This window comes from Accipiter gentilis, chromosome 8 (assembly GCF_929443795.1).
Source record: "Accipiter gentilis chromosome 8, bAccGen1.1, whole genome shotgun sequence".
Lineage (NCBI taxonomy): Eukaryota > Metazoa > Chordata > Aves > Accipitriformes > Accipitridae > Astur > Astur gentilis.
In genome coordinates, this window is record NC_064887.1 from 4,294,771 (window position 1) to 4,321,441 (window position 26,671).

The window sequence follows — 26,671 nt, forward strand, 5'->3', positions numbered from 1 at the left end:
AAACAACTTCAAAGAGGGATTTGGAGAAGAAGGAGGAAAAAAAATAATCTTGTGATTCACTGCCTCTACTCAGGTGTGATATCTTGGCCACCGCTCTTCATACTGCCAGAAAACATATTCTCCTATCAAAGCCTGCCCTCCTTCCTATCTCCTTTGCAGTGCCTGTGCTGAATACCCATGCTGTGGTCACTCCTTTTCTTTCTATTCTTGCCACAAACTTATATCAGAAATTAGCACTGTCATTGCTTGCCAAGAGCCAGGCCTTCACTAAGGACTTCCCAACATTTTAGGCCTATGTTCTCTTCCTACATGCCCACGTACTTCTGTGGAATGTATTTTCCGCATTTCTCTGTGGAAGACTCTTAAAAAACTTCATTAAGAATGAAAAGAATGGGTGTCCATAGAAACACAGTAAGTTTCAACAACTCTACTTATCTCCATAGTGAAAAAGTTGTATCCTATAAAATCAGCTGAGAGAATTATAATCTGTAAGAAAGTTACTATTTTAAATTGTTTAAGAATTATTCATTGATTTTTGACCATGAGGGAATTCCTTGGATGTGTTAAATAATGTCTCATGCCACAGTTTCCTTCATTGCGCATGGCAGACAGACAGCTGATCTTTTAAGCCTCATTTCCTTAGGAAATCAAGATAAAAGGAGAGGAAGCAACAAGTCCTAATGCAATGCTTATATGCATTGCAATTTCTCTAAACTGTAAGTCCTCATTAGCAGCAGATCACGAGTAAATTTGAGTTTTACTTGTGTTAGCTTATAATCCTTGAAAACTTGTTCTGTTTGCACTCCTGTGAATCACCGAGGTTTTTACCTTTCAGTCACTGCCCTAAATAACCTGTGTTTAACCTATTCTTCTTAAGCTATTCTTTCAAACAGCATCACAAAAGAAAATTGCTAGTAAAAAAAAATACTTGCAAACAGAAGTGCACATGCATGTTGTTTCTATTTGTTCCCAAGAGCAAACATAAACGCTGACTGAATGAACAATCAAATGGGACAGTTTTTCTCCTTTCTTCTTGAACATAAAAGATTAATTTGGGTCACTTTGGAATACTCCTTATATTTCCTTGACATAAACCAAAAAGCCATGCTCAACTTCCCATTTTCTTTACTAAAGATAACTACTTATGAATGTCAGTATATTTCCATGAAGAATCAGGTCCATTTTTCTCCAGCCTAATTGAATTCTGGATTAAAAAAAAAAAAAAAAAAAAAGGAAAAACTCCCCTCTAAATTACTCACAAACTCTCTCAGTTACAAAAGTACTCTGTTAGCGACCACGTATGCCCTGTATCTTTTGAGTTAGTCACGTTTAAAGCAGAAAGGCCTATTTGAGAGCACTATTTGTGCTCTTAATTTCCACACTGCTCCTATTGACAACCTCAATCCGTGTGTGTGATTCCAATTGGGTTGTGAAATTAATATGGCTGTTTGCGTACATCAAGGGCAACCTGCACTCCTTTGAAAGCAAGGGCATTGCAATTATTGGTAGTAAAAGTCTACAAGCTTATAGTGCCATCTGTACTATCCAACACTTCCACCCATATCTAGTTGTATTGCTAACTTTGCGTTTCACAGCCTCTGAAAAAAAACCCCACCAAAGAACAACAGACATGCTCATACAGGCAAAATATTTTGAATCTCACTCCATTAGCCAACACATCTATTTAATCTGTTCTAATGATTTTTATCTTATTAAGAACTACTCTTCAATAATCTACTCTATGGAAAATAGATCCAGAGACCTTCATCACAGTGAACGTACGTTCTAAACCCTTTGCGCAAAAGAGCCATTGCAGGCTTGTACAGTGCCTGCTCCGAAGACACCTCAATCAGCCTGGCTCCTGCTGCTCCGAGATCAGTTGGATTTCTTGGGAGGGTGGCAGGGCCTCTGCTTTTTGTGGGTGGATGAAGTACAAGTGTATTGCATATGTAAAGTCTGTGTATGTACATGTACAAAGAGCTCCAGCATTTGCAACGAGTTCTGCAATTATTACCTGCAGTACTTGTGAAAGAGAAGATCCTAGTGACATTAGTGGAAATAACAAAGATACTATCAATCCGAAATATGCTGTTATGAACTAGCACATTTGTCTTCAAATATCAACGAAGAAACAACTTGATTCATCCTAAAATCATCTTTAAATATTAATCAGTGTCAGTGACCACATCTGAGGGAGAGGAGTGAAGCATGCTTCTAGCAGCACAGCAAGATCCTTTTCACGCTGGGATTAAAACACGGGGAACCTTTCGATAAACCAAAAAATGTTACCTTTTTTCTTTCATATGAAGGGAAGGGAAAACAAGTATTTACTGCCTTACTTATAAAGTTTCAGACTGTTTTTTTGTTTGTATGGAAGCTGCTGGGACTTTGCCAGCAAAAAAGTTTCAGAATACTCTTTTATTTTCATCTCCATTTTTGATTACTCCTAGTATTAGTGGAGGGCTTGCCCAATGTAGCAGCATCAGACTGCCGGAAACCATCACAAGCATCCCGATCAATTTAAAGATCCAGTCTTGGTGTTTAAACTGGAGTAGTATATGATTAGTTTTGCAGCCTTTGGATTCAGATCAAGGTGTTAGACCTTTCAGGCAGTGTCGATTTTTTTGGGTTTTCCTGCACAGTCTGGTATTCAATACAGTTTTGACACCTTCAGATCTCAATCCAGTGCATAAAATTAAATGATGGTGAATAGTGAGTGGCAGCACAGAAACACATTAGGTGCAGCACAGACTGAGGTTAGAAGTCCTCCTATTTATCCTTCACAAGATAGGTCCTCCAGATCGTACTATTACTTGCTTTTCCCAACTATCACAATGATTTCGTAACCAGGGGCCACGACAAGCTCTGGAAAAAATACATGGGCATCCACAGCAAGAATGAGCTGGCCCTTAAGGGCACAAAGCTGTGCTCTTCATTCGCCTCCTGGTTAGCCAGCTATCTACACACCGTCCTTCTCCCCCAGTAAACGCCGTGCGAGGTTGTCAAATCTCCAGCTCCTGGCTCAGAGGGTAGCACTGGGAGTCCAGACAAAGTTTTTTGGATAAACTGGCTTTTCTCTCTAGTCCTTCCTCAGGGTGTCCTACAGCTACGCCATCCTGTTACAACAAATGCAAAAGTTTCTGAGGGGAAGAGGGTTGGACAAGGGTTAACAAGGCGCATTCTCCTCTTACTAAAATGATGTCATTTCCCTCCCCCTCCCCGAAAGTATCTGTTGCTTGGTTGTTTACATACTGAAGTTAATTTAAAATATATATCATAGACCTGCATGATTTAAAATTGAAGGAATTCTTGTATCTGAAGACATTTCTACAAATTTAAATGTCCAGCGCTTCAGTGTTATTAAAAAGTATTGGTTTTTAGCCACAAACTACCCATTTTCCTCGTTTTCCATATTTTCTGCAGAAAAATAAAGACTAAGAAAACAGAAGTACTGATACACTGTAGAAATTGTTCCAATGAGTTTATAATCCAGTGTAAGTTACACGGTACTGATAAGTAAAGGAAGTTCAACCAGACAGTTTAATCCTCCAATTTCCTGTCTTCTAATCAGCCACTGACTCCTCTGGCTTTAAATTGGAAACATTCATGGTAATATTCAGGACAGGTGAAGGAAAAGAGTGGAAAACAGCTAGGGCAAATACTTGTACGCAAAAGGAGACCACGTATAGAAAATGATGATACTATAAAGTATGTGTAACGATGCACTGAATACACATCTTTAAGTTATATATGGTATTTAGCAACTCAGAGAAGGAATAATTTTATTAAAAACATTTATACAGCAGCTGAGCAGTGTATGAACATGTGAGAGTTACTATATAAAACAAAGAAAATCCATGCTGCAATGTTACACTCTGTTCACACTTTGTTATTTTTATAGAAGCAGGAGCAGGATAATTATTAATACATGTAAGCTTTCTGATATACAGTAAGTTATAAGTAGGAAGCACAAATCAGCAAAGCCACGTATGGTTCAACAGCATGTGGGGATTACCATGATAAACTTAGATGAGAGTATGTATATGCACATATGTATAGATACGCTCAGTGATTTCAATAAGAAATACTACTTTTGAGCGTTTCATGCTTCTGACTTTTTAAGCTTCGGTAGTGATAATTAGCTTTCCATATGATGAAATTAAATATTTATTAGATGTGCCATTATTTTTAATCTCTTATAGTGAGGACTCTATTAATTCTTAATTGATGGAAATGCTAGTAACATTTTGAAATTTTCTTTTTTTTTTTTACTGCATAAATTACCTGAGTAATTTCAGCTACTCCTCTGAAAAAATGGAGCACAGAGGTATGAAAAAAAGTATTTACCAAGAGCTTCAGTGAAAAAATGATGTTGACTTAAAAACCTTTAAAGTAACAAAATGACAATTTCCAAGTCCAGTCCTACTGCCTTCAATAAATTCCCTTTTAACTTACGGCACCTAAAGAAAATAAAGGCATATACACTGAACTATGGATCGATAGCTGGATAATAAAACTAGAAAACAGTTATTTCAGAAAGTGACTGGAAGATCTGCTTCAACTGTCATATTCAGTAACAGCAGTTTGCATGCTAACTCATACATGGAGTCATTTGAAATGGCTTCTTATTTATTAATGAGGCTTTTTTCTTCAGATATTTCACAAAAGAGAACAGTTTGGGGTTTGAAACTGTTTGGAATGTGATAACTCAAATTATGAGGGTCAAAGTTGGCTCTCAGTCACTCAGGTAAGTAAACCTGGAGTCGCTCCACTCCTCTCAATGCAGTGACTCCAGGCTGATGGCAGTGTAAACCTTGAGCAGAATTTGGCCCAGGGTCTTTAGGTTTGTATTGTCATTGAGAATTTTCCTCCAGTATATACCTTCGCTGCACGTGTATTTCAATAACCCCGTGCAAAGGAATTTTGCAGACAATCCCTTATTAAACACATATAATAGTCACATCGTACTGGCTTGCTAGAGCAAATAATTTAAAAAAAATAATCAGCTTGAAATAAATGTTTATAAAAGTAGCACAGCTGCACATATTTGTTACAAATGCAAGACAGAGTACTGAAACTTTTCTACGACTAACCCTTTAGTGTCTCTATGACAGCACCAAATTTAAATAAGAAGTGCCAATGATTACAAAAGAATGATCATTTTTCCAACAAACTAATTCATCTCGTATCTTCAGGCTGCTATACCAGTTAAAGTATTTGCTATTACATATATATTAAAAAAAAAAAAATATATATAAATCCTTCTTAAACAAATTTACAGCAGTTGGGGGGAAATTTTCTGTTAAAATGTCACATTAGAATATAGTCAAAATAATACTGTTTCTGCGTTTACTTGATTAAAGCATAAGAAAAAAAATAGATTAGGTATCAAAAGATTGCCTTAAAACTGTGGTGACAAAAACAATTATTGCTAAAATGTACAGATCCTGTGGGTTCTACCAAAATAGTTTGAAACATTTCTAACTGTCTACAAGAAAGAAAAATAATATTTTTCTTTTACTTTGACCTCTTGGTATTTTGGCAAGTAACATAAAATATATTAGCCATTCCATCAGATGGCTGGAGAGAAAAACTAGCTGCGATGAGGAAAAACGAATTAAAGGAGCATTAATAAAGATTATCTATGAAAGAAAATAAGGTCAAAATTAGAACTCTGCATTTTAAAACCACCTTTCAAAAATGCAAGCTGCTTTGCCCAATGCTAAAATCCATTCATTTTACTAATCATGCAATCAACCAATCTCCATTATCTCCAGCTAGCTAGCTATAAACATGCTATAGACTGGAGTGAAAGAGGGAGAGTGTGAGGTTGAGAGACAGAGAGAGAGAGAAAGAAAGAAAGAGAGAGAGAGAGATTACTACACCCAGCCTTTTATAAAGCCGTTTCTTTCATTATAACAGGTCTTTTCATCAAAATGACACAGAACCTTTAAATTTGGGGATAATACTCCAGTACAGTACACAGCTATAGCTTAAAATGGATTTAGAACCTGCTCCAGAAAGAAAACAAACTCCCTCGTTTGACACACAAATTGTTTACGATTCATTAAAAAGCAAAATTGCATATCACAGTGCTGGCAGCTGAGTCCATATGGGTGCAAGGGGTATTCACTCATCTCTTTGTATGCTGGCAGTACCAAACCGAAGTTTAGCACTGTGCAGCTGAGATTTTGTGCAGCCAGACGATGCATGAGGTAATTTTAAAAGCTTTACTTGTCTTTAAAACATTAAAATCTGCTCTCTAGCTTACTTTTGATTAAAAGAATGTGGCAAATGTGATGAGGTTTGGGGGTAAAAAAAATAACAGATATCTACTTTTTGTTGTATGTTTTAGATTCACAGACTGTATGAAAAACTGCTTATTACTCCATCAATAATTGAAACTTTGTATGAAAATTATTTGCAATTAACACATCTATTGTAAAGATCTTGAATTATTCATCTCAGTTAAAAATAACATCTCTTTCATCTAGCGCAACTTCTACAGAAAAAGGCTATTTTAGTGATTTTTTTTTTTTTTTTTTTTTGGTTCTCTTAGAAAATAAATGGTGTGATGTTCAAGTTTAAGGAGAACTTTCTGCAATGTTTAATCTAAACAACAGCATGTGTGGTTATAAAACTGTTTATTTTTAGGCAAGTGCATTACTAAATGTTTCCAGCATTTTTACATATTATATTCACAGTACTAAAACATCTGTGAAATAAATGTGACTGAAATGAAACTTCCTCGGACACTTTCTATAGGGAGATAATAACTGCCTAATAACATTTGAGGATACTTATTAAATAATAAACATGGATGTACATCATCATAAAAGCAGCTGATAGACAATAAAAGAGGAGTGGTAAGAAAATACACAAATGGCTTAGAATAAGGCAAAATCACAGCATGATATAAATCGTGTGGTTAAAACAGGTACTTGAAAACTTTGCTTTGAAAACGATAACTAAGAATCAATAGCCTTATTTACAGGGGTTTAACAAGCTAGAAAAAAGTCACATGAATAATCAACAGTTTATGTGCATGCAAATACCCCTTCCCCCTCCAACTTCCCCTGGCAGAAAGTCTAATTGGAAAATCAGTACTATAAGTAAAGTGGTTAGCCTTCCCTATTCCCATTAACCAAAAGCTGCATGTTACATTTCACTGGCAACCGCTGGCAAACCTCTAATAGACGGTTAAAAAATTAAGAGTTTAGACAAAACAAAACGGAAAACCCCGAGCCCAAACACCTTTAAAAACAAGCCACATGATATACACAATGGCCACCACCAAGCTGCAGAATAAAAACCTTCCGGATCTCACTTTTAAAAGTCTTTCAAGTCCTCAGAGGTCTTAAACTTTCCAAATGATACCAAAATTGGTCCGGGGCGGCGAGGGGGAGGGAAAGCCCCCGACTTGTTTCAGCGTATCATACAATGAAAGTGATCATGCCTTGTTTTGTAATTCCACTCGCCAGTCCTTTTTTAACTGATATCTATGTGAAACGAGCTGAGGTTCACGGTCCAGTTAGGAGCGGATAATACATTCATTGTCCTGGCAGCAAACTTTTCCTCTCACTGGAAGAATTCACGCTTGCCACAAGAATAATAATTACAGAAAACTAAAAATGCGCTGCTAACGAATTAATCCCTAACGGACAACACGCTAACGAGGGCAGTAATGATTTGAGGACTCTCTTCCTCGCAACAGGACTTGCATCTTCTGCCACAATGGGCTATTGTGCATCCTCCTAACTCACTATACCTCTTATAGATTCAAGATGTCAAAGGTTGTCTGGCCCGGCTGACCATGACATGCTAGTTAACTCGTTCTACGGAGCACGTTGGGACTTTATTGAAACTTTAATTGCGCCCAAAAGCAGCTAGAGCCAGACTATGTGGGATCTGTAACACATGGCTCCAGGTCAGCACAGCCCGGTAACCTGTTCTAACGTAAACAAGCGGAGGGAAAAGTTAGATCGGGGTCTCCGATGAAAGGCAGCACCTCGCAAAACACGCTCCTCTCACACGTGATGATTTTACACCACGACACTACCGCACCGTTCCAGGCTTTTACAGTAATCGACTTGCTTTGTAACGGACTGAACTTTCCACCTCCCCTCTTTACAAAATATTGCATGGTAAAAAATGCACACGCACACAAACGCTTGAAAGCAGCAGATAAAGTAAAACAAACTGAGCGTTAGGCAGCCGACTGCGACAAGTTACTCTGCACAAGGCTTTTTCAAACTACTTCTTTGCATACTTTTTTTTTTTTTTTTTTTTTTTCCCTTTAAGGAGAATTCAAAAAGCTTCCCTCTGGAAACTGTAGTGCACATTAACGGTCTCCTGTTACACAGGGGAAAGCACACAAGTGGGACAAGTGTGAGGCTGCTCTACTGAAGAGTGTGAAAAAAATCAAATGTTAATTTGATAAATGTGAGGTCTGGGACATTTTGTCAAAGAGGGAGGGAAAGTAGAAAAGGGAGAAAAAAAAAAGCAGCCCTGCTGCCAACTCACCATCCACCAAGTTCTGGCCGAGATGTCGTAGCAGAGCTGCCATTTGATGGAGCCGTCGGAGGTTTTCCCTGCCATTATGCTGTCAGCAAGCTTCATCTGATGCTAACTCACGGGAGATAAGACACCTAATTGAGAAAACATTTGCACTGGCATGTTGGGCAACATGTAGCCCGGTCCATACCATATGGAATCATGGGTAAAAAAAAAAAATCTCCTTGACAATGAACCAATCTCTCACAGACCCAGTGGCAAGGTGAAGTGGAGATGAAAAGTCATCTGCTCCTAGCACTGTCTTCTCCTCTCTCTCTCTCCCTCTCTCTCCCCCTCTCCCTCTCTCTCACTCCTTTTTTTTTTTTTTTTTTTTAAATAAGAACCCACTGCTCAACATCAAAGAGAGGCGGTCAAAATTAGGGCTTCATCACTCAGATGATTTTGGTCTGCAAGGTTTTTCTTTCCTTTCCTCTTTTTTCTTTTTTAAGAAGAATAAAGAGATTTAATAGGACAAAGGCAGGTAGTGGACTGCGGAGGGAGATCGCCACAGGCTATTAGCCTAAAATTTCTGCTTGACAGATGGAACTGCTTAGAGACTATCATGCAATGTTTTGGGTGTTGTTTTTTTTTTTTTTTTTTTTTTTTTTTTTTTTTTTTTTTTAAAAAGACTTTCAGTCTGATTCAGTATCTGTTTATCGCAGCTACTTTTCTCATGTACGTGACTGGGGGGGGAAAAAGGGTGAGCAAAAAAAGAAAAAGATTGCGTCTTTTTTCTTTCTTTCATGATTGTGCATATAATCATTCAAGCAGTGAAAGGCAAAACAAAAGTATAAACTGCTGAAGTTTATTTCTCAATTCAGTGACGGAAGCTTTCTGAAGGAATCAAATGCTCTTTCATTTTTTTGAGACGTTAAAGTTTTGGCTCTTTGTTCCTTCTTGATTTTAGATACCAGATCTTATTGTTTAAATGAATGACTTTTCATATGAATGTTCAGATGGCTAAAGTGCTCCCTAAGAACTGAATAATTCCCCCCCTTTTTTTTAAAATACAGTTTTTCTACCATATTTTTAAAAACTGGTTTTTAATGTTACATATCCTAATACCATCAGGTGATAACCACCAAAGCCTCAGAGGTTTGTTTCTCTCTCCTGCAAAACTTCTCTGCAACATTCAAAATTTACGTGAGGAACTGACAGATAACTTGGAAAAAGACAACTCCAAACCAAACAGTTTTGAAAAGTTATGAAATCCTGCTATTGTCCAATATTAACGTCTTTTCCTGGAAAACACAGTAAAAGATAATCATACATTTTCCCATCTCAGTTTCTCACTACTTCTGGTGCACTGTAAACCCAACAAAAGTATTACTTTTATGACAGTTGACTATTAAATAGGCAGTGAATGCTTTCCATTTAAATCACCCCGTTGTATCACACGGAGCGACGGTTGCTCGGCTATGACCACCACCACCACTTAATAACAGGGCACTTCAATCTATACAGTAGTGCCTTTCCTCAAGTACTTGAAAAAAATGAACTTCTGAACTGGCAAACGGACTCTCGCCAGGAATATTTCTTAGGTCTGTTGAGCTATGGCTGATATAACTTGCTCACTCAGAAACAGCTACACTCTGCAAATCTTTTTGCGATTTGGACACAAGAGGAAAAGGTATTAAAAATATCCACTCTATTTTAAACAATATCCGTTTCTGTTTGTATCAAAAAGGGGAGCTCGTGGGTGCACAATTCTTCATTTGATTGTTTTGTGTACTAACTATTGTTTAACTATTTGGCTACAGCAAAATGACAATTCCGGGCTACATAGATTACAAAACTGTCATTCAATGCACGACAGAACTACCTTTCATTGAGCTTCAACAATACCTTCAGATTTCTGTGATATGCAAGATGATAAGTAAATTATTTAGGGTAAACACAAACTGCTAATGTAACATGCAGGGGTTAGTCTTTGGGTTTGCCCCAGCCTTAACAATATGGACTGCACAAAAAATACATTAGTGCCTGATCTATGCAACTACTTAGCATCCCAGTTTCCCTTTTTGCTCCAGATAGCAGGTATAGTCCCACTGCCATTTACAGGAAAGAGTCTGACTAGCACGGGAAGTGTTAAGTTTTAGTCCGAGTCCAGGAAAAAAAAAAAAATGGACACTGTGCCAGGAACTGTCCTTGCACTGGCTGGCCAAAGCATTTATCGTCTTCTGTTACTGCAGGTTCGTTAACGCTACCTGTCCTTTCCGTGGCTTGCTGCTTATTGGGAAAAAACCTCCCTCCAAATAATCACGCAAAATATGAAGTAAAATGCTTAAGTAACAATCAGCCTTTGAAGCGGTGTCAGATTCAATTTTATGCTGCTCTCTCTGCTCCTCTTTCTCAAACCAAACAACTTACCAACCCTGCTTATTATTTATTTAGTATTTCATACTCAGTTGTACTGCACGTCATTGCAGTCAAGTTTTGATAAAACTCTATTCCATCTATATGGTTTTCCATCACCTGATGTAGTTACAGATCTACTGACAAACTTTCTCTTGATTGCTATATTAACCACTGCTTCGAGTGCAGTTAGGTCTTCCTATACCAATATATGACTTTGCTTCCCAATGTTAATTATAAACTCACCAAATAAATATTTTTTTAGAAGAGCATACACTTTTCAGCTTATGAATGACAGAAGCATGAAACCATTTCCTTCCTGACAGTATAGTAGTTATGTGCAAAGAAATGAGGAGTGCTGTTGGTTAACAGCGTTTTAAATTCAGAACAATTAGGTGCAGTTAACTTTGCCATTGTTCCTTCTGATGCTGGGGATGGTGGGTTCTTACCCGTAGAGCAATTATTCCTTTCATAAGCGGCTGTTGTTAATAGCATTAAAACAAGATTAAATACAACATGTTAAATATTGCAATTATTGTGGAAAATAAAATTATTTGGTGAGCATAATGGGGAGCAAATCAAGCATTTAACATGATCCAGGAAATGCTACTCCAAACAATTGCATTTGTTTTATGCAATTTTTCCCCTTTGATTGCTGACAGATGCCGTTTTGGAAACAAACATCTAAGTAGTTTTCCTTCAATCAGGAAAAAAACCACACACCAGAAAATGGCTACATGTTTTGAATTTAACTCTTGTCAATCAGCATTCTGCACAACACTCCCTGTGAATAGTACTGGGACAAAACGATGCCTTCCAAAGACTAATAAGCCACAAAGATGTTTGCTTCTAAATCAGATCTGTTCCGAAGAAAGAAAAAGCCTTCGTGCGGCATAGACATTTGTGCAGACACAGCTGCAAAATAAAAGTGCTTGCAATATACCAGTGATATTTCAAGTTTGAAGTAAGTTAGGTGTATGTGTTTGTGGGCAACGGGAGAAGAGATTTGTTTTCCGACAGCTTTGGGCCTCGAGCAATGAATTGAAGTACTTGCCAGTTGCTTTCTGACTTCCTACTGGAGAAGTGGCCAGCTACCCACTAATAATTTGCTTAATTGTTGAGCAGAGTTACCTGCCGCAGCACAAACAGCACGAGCGTGCCCCTCTATCTCCCCTCGGCAGCACATTCGGATGAGGTCATTGTTGCTATCAAGTGTACGAAACCAGGAATGAATGCTAAAAAAGGCTAATACAGTATATTAATTCAGATGACTATATCAAGCTGGCATTTTACAGTCTACTGGAAACTGAATGCATGAGAGCATTCGAAATGTTGGCATAGCGGGTGGTTTCTCCAAATGTTGGCTTCTACTACTCATGTCGGTAAAAGAAACGTGGCAGAACTGCGTGCGGCTCCCAGTGCTAGACGCATCTTTAGGATCTTAGTACTCTTTACTAGATTATCTATTAATTGCATGGTATCCACTGCTCATTAACCCTTTCTTTATTCCCTTCGCCTCCCTCTATTTCTTCAGTTGCAATTGCTCAGAACCTTCTCAGCTGATTGCAACAGTGTGATTTTAGATCTGTTCCCAATTTGGGAGGCGCTTTCCTTAGGAAGCCTGAACTTAAATGAGTTACGAAGAGGATTTCCTTATCTCGAACAGTGACAATTAGTTCAAGTGCCACGTGACAGCAGGCAGTTGATTTTTGGACAGCCTCTGAACTTATGCAAAGTTGCTGACAACGAGTGTGTGTTCTATAGCTTTTGGAAATCCTATAATCCTGGCTTCAATCAAGAGGATCTGCTGTTGCTGAAGGCGTAAACAAGGAGAGAAGCAGCATGTGACCCCTACTCCTGCACCTTCAAGGAAGCCCAAGCCAAAACGAGTGCAATGGTAAAGCTTACACTGGATACTCAAGGTGACACACACATTGCAGATGGTCTTGCTGAACCCAGAGAAAGAGGTCCTTTATCCCATGCAGGAAAGTTGTCTTTGGACTCTGCATTTCCCCCTGTAGCTCTGTCGTGTGTATTTCTCCCCGCATCCCTCTCGCTCCTCCGATTTTCTTCTTGCCATCTGTATTCCCCTTTTGCCTCATCTGAAACAAGCATCAAGATCTTGTTTCTGACAGAACGGTCTGTCAATATGGAAACACACTGACATCACAGACAGTGCTGTGACTTCATGTCTGAAAGAAACAGGAGGAACAGATGAAAAGAGTGAAGGGGAAGGAATGACACATACAAACATTTTTTAAAAATAAGTAAAAATTCTTCCCCATCAACTCCAAATGTAAAGGAACATAAACCAGATTTATTTTTAAGTCTAAATATAACCAACTATTTCCTAATCTGTGGCCATAACTCAGCACAACATTTCAACATGCTTTTCACCCGAGAGAGGTACCTGTCCCCTAGGAGCATGCGCTTTGCTGGCTCAAGGCCTGCGTGACAGCCAAAACACCCTCTTGAGAAGGACTAAACAACGTCTATTCTGGAAAAAAGCTAATATCGGGCATAATGCTCATACCTGGGAGAAGCCTTTAGAGGGAAAGAAGGACTCTTTCCCTGGACCAATCTAAAACATCTAAGTAAATGCAAATTCATAGAATTAAAAGTATCCATCAAAACCACAAACTCTGTTTTGATGCAGCTGGATCAAAGGTAGCATTACCACACTGAGGTGGGGACACAAGACATGCCCAGAAAATATTCTTACTGAGTACACGGAGGTGGAATATCACCATACTTTTTTTTTTTTTCTTCCTAGAATGAAATATTAACAAAAGTGTCTAACCATTATTCCTATTACTAGGGTTTTTTGTATAAGAATTTGGAAGGAGTTAGAAGCCCCATATTTCCTTTGCCATTTGAAATATTTATTTTAGTTCTAATATTAGAGGGCATCCAGAAGATATTGCTTTCCTGCCATCTCCAGAGCCACTGCAAAACTCTAATAAGGAGATTCATAACTAGTAGGAGAGGAGCTCAAGAAAACTAAAAGGTTAATATATTCTAACTAGATGTTGGGTATAGAATGTCAGATCTGTCAAATTTCATTACAGTTTGCTGCTCAATGAAAAAGATTTGATTTCTTTTGCCACTGTCCTACTATGTTCAAGTCACACAGTGCCAGCAGCAACCAGCCAACGACCACAGGCTGGCACTGAGCGGGCCCGAGTGGGAAGCCAGCCGCAAGGACCATCTGTTTCCGATTTCTAGCGAAGCCAAGATGTGCAGTGAAGTGCATTCCATTCACCCAGCCAGCCTTCTCCCTGCTCAAGTTATTAGTGTTACAAGTGAAATTATCTTTTCCAAACAGCGGGGGAGCTATAATCCTTATGGAACAAGAGTTTAAAAAAAAAAAAAAAAAAGAAAAAACAAAAAAAAAGAAAAAGAAGGGACAGAAAAAAGGTCCCCCAACAACCCCCCCCCCCCCCCCCCCCCGCTTCAAACATCTTTTGTTAAAGTTGTTGATGACACTGTTTGTAAATTTAATTGCCATGTTCACAGGCTTTATAATTTTAAAGGATGTTTTATTAAGAACTATATCCTCTAAGGGAAGAATGTGTACGTCGGTTCACAGGATCTAATGTAATAAACCATTCAAATATATTTAGAGTGTTATTTATGAATAAAGTTGAAAATGACAAGATGAATGCTCATTTAAGTCTCTCTAACATGAAGTGCCTTGAAAAACATCGTAGGTTTTAAAGTATAATTTAAAGTGAGAATGCATAAACAGCACTAATTACATGCTACTTACATTGTTTCAATATGTAATGCATATGTTTAACCTCTCAGAGAAAGGATTGGTCTTGGCACAGCAATTGTGGGGATTTAAGGGTATGCTAAACTGATAACTGTAGAATGAGCTCTGACATAGGATATTGGTCTCCTACTGTTACCTAAATGCCAGGTGAAACCAAAGGATTTATAGAAGGGCAGGTGGAAAGGGGGGGGGGGGTGGGGGAAGACAACACAATGAGGTGAAACTGAGAAGTTTATTTTCAAAGGGGGAAACATTTATCCTTTGACACCATTCCATTCCAGTGACTTTATTTCTAATATACCATGAGATTAATGATGTGGCTACTGTCACTGTGTCTGATGAATACTGGCAGAGCTGTGAAACAGTTGCTCCCTCCACTATTATTGGACATATTTGTAAATTGGCGTATATAAGATGAACTTGTTCCATGTGCCAGCCAATTAGAAAAAATCTTATTCAGGAGGATAGAATTTTTGTATTCCTATTGAATTCTATATAACATACAGTTGGTTCAAGATTGGCTGAATTAAAAACTTGTTTAAATTAACAATGTTTGACAGTTTTCATATCATATAATAATCTCAATACAACTCATGCAAATCAATTGCAGATAATTAAGGAAGTAAATTATCATCATGAAAAAGATTCCTGACATACCAGAGGTGACTCAATATTTAAGCCCTTGCTCAGGGAAGGCACAACTGCTGAACGTAGCCATAATCATTCACCATCCTACCCCCAAATGATCTATTCTTTCAAAAGTAATTGTATCATAAAAGAAAAAACAGAATAGCTTGTTACATTCATTTTCTTAGACCCTTTCAATCTGTTTTTACAGACCTGAAACTACTGTCTTGAGTGGCTAATACCACACAAAAAAATAACTGTTGAGTCACCTGAAACCTAATTATTAGACGAGTCCCTTCTTTGGGTTTTATCTTTTCTCAGTGTCTTCAGAGGTGCAACTGGACACTGATTATCTTTGCTCCACAACATTATTTGAGCTATTGCTAAGCTGATACTAACACAAATTGTAATCTCATTCTAAATTTTCTATCTGTGTATTCAGAAACATCTGCTATAGCTGCACGCATTGCCTATCTTTAAGACGTCCTGTTTTGCCATAAGTAAAATATATTTCAGGCTCTCTGGTGCTATGAGAAACAACCCTCCTGGATGTCTCCATGCACGCTTGCTCCCATGTAGGTAAAGTAGGAAGAGGGGTGCAGAAGGACACAAAGACCACAAGTGGGAACTGTGGGATTGCTCCAGACAGTTTCTGTATTTGAGGTTTACAGGGTGTGGGAAGAAAAAGAGGCCAGCAGGTAAAAATCATGAAGCTCTGAACACGTCTATCATTAGCTTGGTCAGACATTGGAGGCTGAGTACTGGTGCTTACTGTATATATGACTAGGGTAGGGTATTTGTGTAGGCATAGGCAAGTCTCACATCCCCTCCTTTTAAGCTTGTAGGTAACGCCGCGGAACTGAGGACTACTTTTGGATTCAAAGATTGCAGTCTCACATGCCATAGGAAACTAATCTCTCAATCTATGCTTTTAATTTTTACTTATTCTTCCAGTTTCTGGTAAGGATTTGCTGCAAATGGCTAGGAGTGGAAAACAAAATTCTACTACTAATCAGGAGGGATAGACAAGTCCTCAAAGTCTCCCTGGAAATGGCTTTCTTGCATAGGACCTACTGAGTCCTACAGTGCTGGTGGACTTTCAGGCAGCAGTACTACATCAGTGCCTTTATCATCTATAGCTACATAAAAGACTGTGACCACTCCTTCCTAATGAGAGACTTCTGTAATGCTCTCTGCTTAGGGCTATTCTTGAGGAATATGGAATCCAAGACAGATGTGACAGTGACCATCATATTAATCTCAAAGACCAAATCACTCAAAGCAAAGGAAATATGAACAATTAAAACAATAGATACACTGAATCATATGAATTTCTAGTGCCCTCAATACTAACTCGAGTTCCGCACATTAATTTGTAATTCTTGAGCCATGAATAAGTAAATCCTCTTTTGTTTAGAGAACAAGATTAAAATGCTACTAATATTAAAGCCACTCTTGTTTGCTGGCTTATATGTCTATTTAAATACCTGCCTATTTCTTTGCTTCACCTCTTGAGTGTCAAACTTGTCCTCTTGATAATACCAGCTGAATGGCAGCCAGCAGGCTGAACTCTGTAGGTAAATACCTAGAGAAGTGCTTTGGGAAGGGCTGAGCTGCATGTAAGCAAATTTTACAAGCAGGTCTGGTGTAATCCGTTCAAGCGGCTCTGGATTATTGAACATTTTACAACAAGATAACACTTTGGTGACCCTAAGATATATTTACACTCCTGTGTAATCTATGCCGCTGGACATCACATCATGGAAGAGAAATCTCTTAACCTAGTTTATTCAGAACACATCACTATAAACATCCTTTTTTTTCAGTTAACTTGTCATACAGAAAAAGGAACATTGGAGATGAAGTCTGTAGCGCTTGTCTCTTCTTGTGTTATTCCTTTTATTTTTCAAAACAGGTTTTAAAAATCTGCAGGAGTCTTAGCTGATCAAAAAAAAACCAACCCACCAAGAAAGGGAAAAAAAAAGTTTCAACTAATCAAGTTGAAAATTTTTCATTAGTTTAGAACTAATGAAAATCTATTACTTCAGACTTTTGAAAATCAAATCTAATTCAAAACTTTGTGTACTGCTGGTAAAGAGTAGGTTATATAGAAATTCTAACTTCTATATTTTTTTTCCTGGATTCACTGGACATTTCTGTTAAAATAAGACAATATACTCATTAAAAACTTAGTTCTTTATTGCCTTAATTCTGAAGAGCTGACTTCTTCCTTGTGCTAAGGGACTTCCTTTTGCAAAGAATCAATCTGACAGAAATGAAAGCACTGGTTGGCATTCTAGGATGCACATTACGAGATACGGATGCAGGGATTACAGAGTGTACCTTGATGCATTGAAGTCTCTTCCTGACACAGGGATCCACCATTAAAATGACAACACTTTCTGTCTACGAAGGCTCCTTTGGAGGGGGGCCAGGGTCGGGAACATTCTTGGGAGTTGCTAACAAATAACTTGCACCCTATGTTCAGCCTAATCATGACCCTCTTCTAGCCAGTGCTGACAACTTTTCAAAGTTGACTTGACATTTTGAATGCCTGTGGGTGAAACAGAGGTGGTGGCCCTCATGCCACCACATCACTTGTCCCTCACAGGCTTTCTTGCAGCTCTGCGCTGGCAGGAGTTTGTATGAACCCAGAAATCAGTCCGGCTGCTTTCCTTTTATCTCCATAGTTGTCAAGTAAGGACTAACTGTGAACTTGTCTCCATACTCAGGATCAGATGTGCTCAGTGCTGAAAAGCTCAGGAATGCTTTCAAAATGTACTCTGAAGCCTACTTGGTAGGAACAGCTGGAGTGTATGTCTGTGTTACCAGCAAGCTGCACTGATACTGTGAGCAAAAACATAAGCTGAGTCACAGTAGATGACAATGCTGCTGACAAAATGTTTTAAACTGCAAACTAAAACAACAATGGGATTATTTATGGACTGCAACTCTTATTTTAATGTCAATAAATGTACTGGATAAATTCCCCTTCATTAGCTGGAAACCTCAGAAGGAAACAGAAATATTCTGGTAAACCACAAGCTTGTTGCTAGCAAATACATGGCTACATTTCCATTGCAGAGGCACATCCAGACTGTTTCTTCACTGGGACGATAAATCTCTGGGAGTGAAGAACAGACTCTATAAAAGCAAGACATACAAAGTAAGGGTGTGTGACACATGGCCCTCAAGGCTCTAGAGGATGACACTGGAAAGTAGTGAGTAGCCTTTTTTTTTTTTTCTTTTTATGAATGGAAAACATGTTTTCCGAGATCTACCATTCAACTCAAACCAAATGGTTGGAATGAGTCCCCTTCGCTATAGGAGGTGTTTGCGCTCTTATCTACTGGGCTGCACACATCCCAGAAAAAGTTGGCTTGACTGTCATGTGCAGGGGGAAAAAAAAAAAAAAAAAAAAAAAAAAAGCGTGTTACCCCTCCCTGATTTCCGAGATGCAGAAGGAGCAAGTCTTTCCTTGTAATAGCTGGCTCCATAGATATTATGCATCAGTCCACATGATATGCTGAATGCAGGGCACTCTAGTTCTTCCCCATCCTACCTCCCGACACCTCACTACTGCTAGAGGCTTCATGGAGAGAAAAAGAGGACCCAGACTTGCTACCAGGGCTCTCTTATCATGGGAGAAACTCCATCAGGTCAGCTGTGGTCAGCTTCCGATTCCTTGAGACTGATTTTCAAAGGCAGGTAGAATGAGGCACAACATCTTACCAAATAATACTTATGTCTCCTCATGTTTCTAGAGGGAATAGTTTCATTTCAGGATGGAAAATCCGGACAGAACGGTCACAGATTGCTTTTTCCTTCTGCTCCTCAGCACTAATCTGTCTTTACTTTTCCTTTCTAAATCTGTGGTTCTATATCTTATCCTGCACCTAATGGCTTGCAAGCTATTTCCAGAATTGAAAATGTGGTACACTCTTATCTGTGTAGCATTTTGTTTATTTATAGCATGACACTAATGACATTTTGAATTTGCTTCAGAGTTTTTTTTCTTATTGTAAAGACAAGACACACAAACAATTGTGTCTGGGTCTAAGTACATTCTTAACCCTATTCAATTTATTTCAGATGCTGAGTCCTCAGGAAGGGGGACCAATGACTAATAAATCAGGTGTTTCTTCCTTCAGTATAAGTCACCTACTGGGATCAATAAGAAGCAGGAAAAAAAAAGAGTTCTCTTGTTTGCGTGAGATAATGCAGACAAAGAGCTACACGTAGTAGGTAAGAGTGCATTTCAAGCCCTGTTGGGGCTTAGCATACAGGATAAATTTATCAAGAATAGCTTGTTAGCTCAGCTCAGCAGGGACGAAGGCAGATTTCTGGGGATGGTGCTGGAGCTTTGGCAGCCCTGCCCGATAGTGCTGGCTTGTATGGGACACACTGTCCTGCTTGCATAACCTTCCCTTTTTCCCAACTTGAGGCAGGTCGTTGTTATGTCCTCAACCATCCCAAGGCAATGCAAAACCTGTCACAACACCAGTATATTTGCCACTGGATAAACATTCTCACACTCTCTGTAGACAGCAGATACTAAAGAAGACCTAAACATAAATGTTTACACAAAATGTTGTTCCAATAATAATTTTAGAAAATACATCTCAGTAAAAAAAGAGTTGATCCTGACTGTCAGTTAGCTGTGGACAAGTCAATTGGGATCACGCTTTCTTTCCCTTCTTTCGCTCCCACAAAACGTCACCTAGACTGTTGACTAAAACCTGTATTTTTCACTCAGTTTTGCAAATTATTTGCCTACACATTGGCTAGACAGCCTTGCTTCTGGGTACTTACCAGGACCAGAGCTTTTACCACCATAATTTGAGGATTCAACACAAATAATTGGCACAACATTATGTTAAGATGAAATACAAAGCAATGAGATGCCTACAAATTACAGACACTTTTCAGTAACAGGGCAAATCCCAAGTCTCGGAAATGAAATAGTTATCACAGGAAGCAGAGTGAGAATTGTTTATCAAAGCATGGGGAAAAGCTTCACCAAACTAGTGCAATTTCACAGGTTTCTCTGATGTAACTCAAATAACTATGTTTTTATAACTAAAGAGAAGCTTGTTGCCAAGTACTGCAGTAAGACCGTTCCTTCTGAGGCCATCCTGTCACAAAAAGGTTACTGATACATGGCACACATTATATATATTTGCTTTCACATGTAAACATGCAGGCACACATCCATGGTCTTCATTCAGAAGTTTACATAAACCTCATACTGAATCAGGCCTCCATACCTACAGTACCTGAATATGTTCCAATTAAGGCAGAATGAGTTCTTTGGCCCCTCTTTGTCTTTGTAGAAATGTAGAGCAGCACCTTTATGCACGTACAGACTCTATGTCAGGAATGGATATTATTTTGCCTAGAGCACCTCATTTTGTCTTTAAAAAAAACCCAACCAAACACAGATTCAGGTTCCCTTCTTGTAATTGCTTCACCTGAGAATATAGTGATCACCTTCCTAAAGGGAAACAGCATTAACTAGAGCTTGTTTGTGTTTGTGCTAGAAGACCAGGGCTCCAGTGGATAATCCAAAAGATTATTCCACGGTGGATTAGCCCAGACAATACTTATCAAAAATGTCACACTACAAATATGAGCCAAGAATACGTTACTGGGAAAGCTGCCTGGACCAATGTAAAATTAGAGAAAATCAGAAAGTATTATGTATCAAACGAGGCAAAACACTTGCATAGTCTGTGAACATACGTTGCTATAACTACCTTTATATTAAATTAAACCAAGTAAAAAAAAAAAATTAAGAAAATTAAACCCTGTCCCCCTCCAGTGTCTCATCAGTTTGCATTACATTGACAGTTCCACAGGACCTCAGCAGGTCTGACTCTCATATTCTCCACTCATACCTCTGTGCCAATATCTCACTGACAGCAGTAGCAGGCTGCCATCCTCCCTGGGGATGAATACGAAGGGAGGGGATATCTTTCAATTCGCATCCTCTCACCTCCGTACATCCCCTTGTCCTACTCTTTCTGCAATTCATTATTTCCGAGACCCACGGTCATCAGTTTCCCCAAGTCTGAATCACCAGGTCAGCAGTCTTAGCTGCACTCAGTAGCGACAGAAACTTATCCCATAGGTATTCCCATCTCTCCACATATCCGAGCTTCTGCTCAAACCTCCTCTGCTCCATGACTCTGGCCTCTTTACATTCTCAAATGTATTCCTGGTTTCTTTTTCCTCCTACTTCATTCTGTTACTCCCTTGCCCTGCCCCACTCTACTCCTCTGGTCATCCCCTGTGCAGCTCCTGTGATCCCCAATCCAAACCAGTTAGCTTTCTCCTTGTGTTGCTTCCAGACCTGCTCCTGAAGGGGCAGAATAGAAATAGTTGGTAAGAGCCGCTGCTGCTGGATCCAGAGATGCAACTCGGTGAAAGAGAAACTGAACTTATACAAAAAAGATCCTTAAGAACACAGTAATTCACCCCAGGCTTTAGACTGCAGTTCCATCCTGCCCCACGCATATCAGAAAAGTCACTTACACCCTCTGCTTTGAAACCCACCTCTGTGGCAATCTGAGTCAGAAAATGCTTGATTCATCCCACTTAATTGGGACAGTATAATACAAAGATATATAGAAACAAATATAAAAAGCCAGATGTGTTCACCAACCTCTGTGCTTTTTGCCTTCTAACAACACAGATTATTTGGGATAGGTATCTTATTAACTCTATTTATGCTGCATCTAACTCAAAGGGGCCATGAATGTAGATTTGGTTTCTGGACCATTTCATACTATTAAATAAATTTTGTGCTAAATAAATACCTACAGAAAAGATACTGGTAAAATCTGTCCTGTTCTAAGATTTAATAACAAATGTACGATTTGGTGCATAATAGGCAATTCATTTTGCTATGCATTTACTCTATTTAAAACATAAAGCACTTAAGGATATTTGGAGTATGCAAGACTATTATAAAATCAATTTCTATTCTGGTTTATAGCCCAACCACTTAAAGTCTTAATTTGCTACAATTCACTTTCTTATTTTCTGACTCGTTAAAGTGGGACCAGCTACCTCCTGAACTCTGATCACATGCTTCTTAGAGCTAAACTATTTAATTATTGTCTACCACATCCACTGTCTCCACTTGCTTATTGCCTACATTTAGGCATTTACAGCATCAGTTCGGGTTGTTTGCACTTGCTTGAGAACCTGCTGCCTCTTTTTTGGAGGTTTGAAGGAGGGACACTTTGGTTTCACCGAGTGATATCCCATTACACTTTACAAATAAACAAACAGCAGAGTAACTGGCAGGATGTCATGCCCCTTGGGTGAGCAGGGCTCCATCTTGGCAGAGGGCAAACGAGGCAGCATAATTTTCACTCCAGCACAAAGTGTCTATTCTTGACTATTTGAGCAAAAGAAGCAAAAGCAGAGGGACAACTAGCAAAGCACATCTGCAGGGCTGTATTTCACAGGAAGTTATGCGGCTCTTCTGTAGATAAGTTTCACTGAAGAACAAAGACTGATTTTGTTCAATGCTTCCAGAATGATGCATTGAACCTGGACCTAGCTTTTCAATCCCTGAAAACAAGGCTTAGAGAGCAAAACTTAATTTCTCCCTCACTCTTGTTCAAATTAGCTGCATGATTTTGAAATTAGCCCTATACTTACCATATGAAGAAAGCTTAAAAGACACCTGCTAATCTCCAACTAAGTTTACATGTTTTATTTATTGATTTTGCAGACTACACCCAAGTTAGTGCATCTGAGATAAATATCAGCAAGAATAGGTAAACCAGTTACATGAAACTTAGCCTCCAAAGCTAAGCTGCCTTAAGGCTTAAGGAACAAAATATTTAACACTAAGAACAAGACAAATGGTGTAATAATACATGAGCAGGCAGTATTGTCACTGATTGCAAACATATTTTGAGCTTACATATTTTGTGTACATCATAACCTCAGAGGCATACTACCCACTACAATGTATTTTCCAGCAGCTCAACATTTAACATGAGATAATGAGGTGTGTTTTTGAACGATACAAGCAGCATTAGATGTAGTGGGAGCCAAAAACATGATCATGTTAAAAGCAAATAGCAGAGCAGATTACCTCTTGCCCTCTCTTTTAGCTTGAGCAGCATATTCCAATAAGTGCAGAAGAGACACTGTCAAGTATTTCTTTATAGTTTAATTTTCTTTTTAAAATCTCCATTGCTTGCAATGCCCTTGCCCTCTTTAAAAGCTGCAGAATAAAATTCCTTTCTCTGTCAATTTTGTACTTTCTCTCTCAGCAATGAATGACTGGGGATTTAAAAAAAAAAAAAAAAAAAGAGGCTCAAAACTTCAGCCCCTCTCCAAGAGAAGAATTAGAGATAAAGGTTAAAGATAAGAAGTTTTTATCAAAATTTTAAGGAACCGATAAGTTTAAAGGAAGATCATCTGTCCTGCTCCTAATTATTGCTTATTTCTACCATGCCCAGCTCTGTAAAAATAGCGGAGCACTTTATAGCACACTACAGCTAACGGTTAGTGCAGCCTTGGAGATATTTGCTCTTTAAGGACGACAGTAGGGTCTTTTCTCAAAATATTTTTTTGGCATTTTGGGAGCAGAAGTTGTGAAACGTGATGAGAACAAGGTAACGGTGGTCTGGGGGAGGTCCCTAGATCCATGCAATATTGCTACAGCAGCTCAGTGATGCATATTCTAAGAATTCCCCTTGGTGGCTGCCTGATCCGGAGTCAGACCGTGACTGGGAGGCAAATGCTGTTTGTACTGGCTCAGGACTCTGGGACTGGGAGCCACGCAGGGCAGATGCGATCACCTGGGAAGGTAGGCTGAAGGCGGTATGTTTACTCTGGCTTGGCGGTCCAGAGCTGGAAGCCGTCTTGGTGAAGGAGAAAATATCCAGAACCCCTGAATTTATAGATTGGCAGCCTCTAATTTTTTTTCCTGACTGCAGTGGAGACACTGTCTCTTGGTGGTTATTGATAGAAATTTTCCTTCAGTTTCAGTACTGATAAGATTTTTATTTTTTTTTAACTTAAAATCATACCTCTGCAGACCGTTATTTAAACGTTTTACTTTTGTTATGTGCTATATATCACGTATAGGAGTGCTTCTTATGATTTAGTCAGCATATTGTTTAAACATCGCATTCACAATGTTGTACATTTCTGTATATAGCCTATAATTTGCATTAGCTGTAGGACTAAGTTTGATTTAATCACTTTCTCCCCTCATGTATTGCAACTCTGTAAAAGAAACAGTAACATGAGGAACAAAGATCTCATCTCCCCAGTTCCCTTCTAACCTTCCCAGTCAGTACAAGCGAGCCAAGAGTTAATTGGATGGCACCACATCTAGTGGTTGCTCTCTAATAATACATGGTTACACCCTTTTGTTACAGTAGGCATTTGGGTCAGCAGATGCCATAGCGGCAGTGAGAAAAAGCTTTGCCTGCATCTTTTCTAGCCTTCCCTGTGAACTTCAAACTTCCCTCTTTTATCCTTTTCTTTAGGGATCCACAGGGAAGCAGCTCAGCTCTCCAGCACACAGAACAACATCAACCCTTAGGCTGATTTCTCCAGCCCAACCTCCACTATATTTAAAATGAATCATGAAAGAATCGGAGACTAATTCACAGCATAGCTAACTCCATTACAACCTCAACTCGCAACTGGAGTTATTCTTTCGCCAAAGGAACAGACAACTGCTATTCAAGTAAAATTAGTACATCACCTAGAGAAAACTGTTTCATAAAGCAGTACGTTTCAACCTCTGGGTCACGGCTTACAGTAAGTTCTTTAGTTGCTACGTTTTTTGCTGCCTACTTCTACGTGTAACAAATCTACCACACAAATCTGAAACTTGGGCATCTACTCCTATGTGTAGAAGCAACCAACATAGGGAAACGGATGTTATTAAACTTCCAAAGGTTGGTTTTGTTTTCAGCTGGTTGCAGCAAGTAGAGATGCCAACACTGGACAAGGTGGCCTTGGAAGCAAGGTCAAGTGCTTCCTCGCTCAAGAAGGGTAAGACATCCTTCAAAAAGGATTTGAAGATTGAAAGAGACTAAAGCAGAAGATGTAAATCAAGCCAACAGGATTTCCAGACAGGACACGCTCAGTGGAGAAAGGCTTACCACCAAATATTTAGTACTGCAACCACGTCAGAGTATTTTTTCCTGTGGTATTTCCTCCTAACAGAGACAATCCAAGAGAGGACCCATCTGTGGGAAGTTAGAGCAGGGAGAGAGTTGGATTTTAATGGGGCTGGGGGTCTGCACATCTGCCACAGCATCAGCTGACACGTGGAGTAGCGTGTGCTATGGTGCCAGCTGATGCTGCTGAAGGCAGAGGCCGAGCACAATGACAAGATGCCTCCTCTGTAGGGACATCCTTCTTTAATTACTCTGCCTGCGGCCTCCTGCTCCTTTTCCACCTTCCTTTCCTCCCTGGAACACAAAGGAGGAGGGGAGGGGAAGGGAATAGCAACTGGCTGTCAGCTGACTCTGGAGGGAAATTAGATGGAGATTCCCCTCCGAGATGGTACTTTTTGATGCCCTCTCTGATCAGTGCAGTGGCCTAAGCAAAGCTACTGCCTCCTGCTTCCCCCTCTCCCCCTCGGAAATCCCCTGGCAGCCATACTGCTACGGATACACAAATAGTCCAGCAGCAGCAGCCTGAAGCCAGGAGGTGAAAGAAATTACTCCCACTAGCTACGGAAGATAGAATTGTGAGAGGACATGTGCTTTTGGGCAGGGAGCTGCTATGAAATGCACTGGGACAACTGGGGATGGATCCTTTCCTCTCCCCAGCTATATGCCAAATGGTCCAAAAGTTTGCTGGTTGACAAGATATGCAAAGCGGCACATGTGTAATTTATCGTGTCCAGCAATAAACAAAATATTAAGTGCATTTTTAATGCTGTAAAACCTTTTAAAAAGACTTTTAAACCTTTCACTGTGGGACATAATTAAACTTGTTTTGCTATCTGCAACAGACCTGGCCTCCAAACACATAATTAAGCAGTCACAAATTGCAAAATTGGTTTGTTTGGTTCCCACACTATGCAAATATTGATAAAAGCTTTCTCATTTGTCAGTTATTGCACTGTAATTGACAGGCTACGGGCAACACAATTATGTGAGTTTGGAGCTTGAAGACCACAGCCACATCTTCCCATGATTTCCCAGCACTGAATATCTTACTCGGCGTGTTCTCTACGGTTTCAGTGGCTGCAGGCACTCAGGTAACGTAGCAGCTACAACTTGAAATAAAAGATTCAAAGCTTGTTAAGCATAAAGGATCTGTTTCTTTCTTTATGGAGGCAGAGGGTTATGCTTTCCTGTAGCTAAT

General features: G+C 39.2%; 1 long non-coding RNA gene across 1 annotated transcript; it reads left to right on the top strand.

The window, feature by feature from the left end:
* Positions 1–6,158: 6,158 nt before the first annotated feature.
* LOC126041497 (uncharacterized) lies at positions 6,159–26,335 on the top strand. Its single transcript, XR_007506870.1, has 4 exons — positions 6,159–6,215; positions 12,673–12,805; positions 19,403–19,555; positions 24,832–26,335. It is a non-coding gene; the product is annotated as an uncharacterized LOC126041497 (long non-coding RNA).
* Positions 26,336–26,671: the final 336 nt, after the last annotated feature.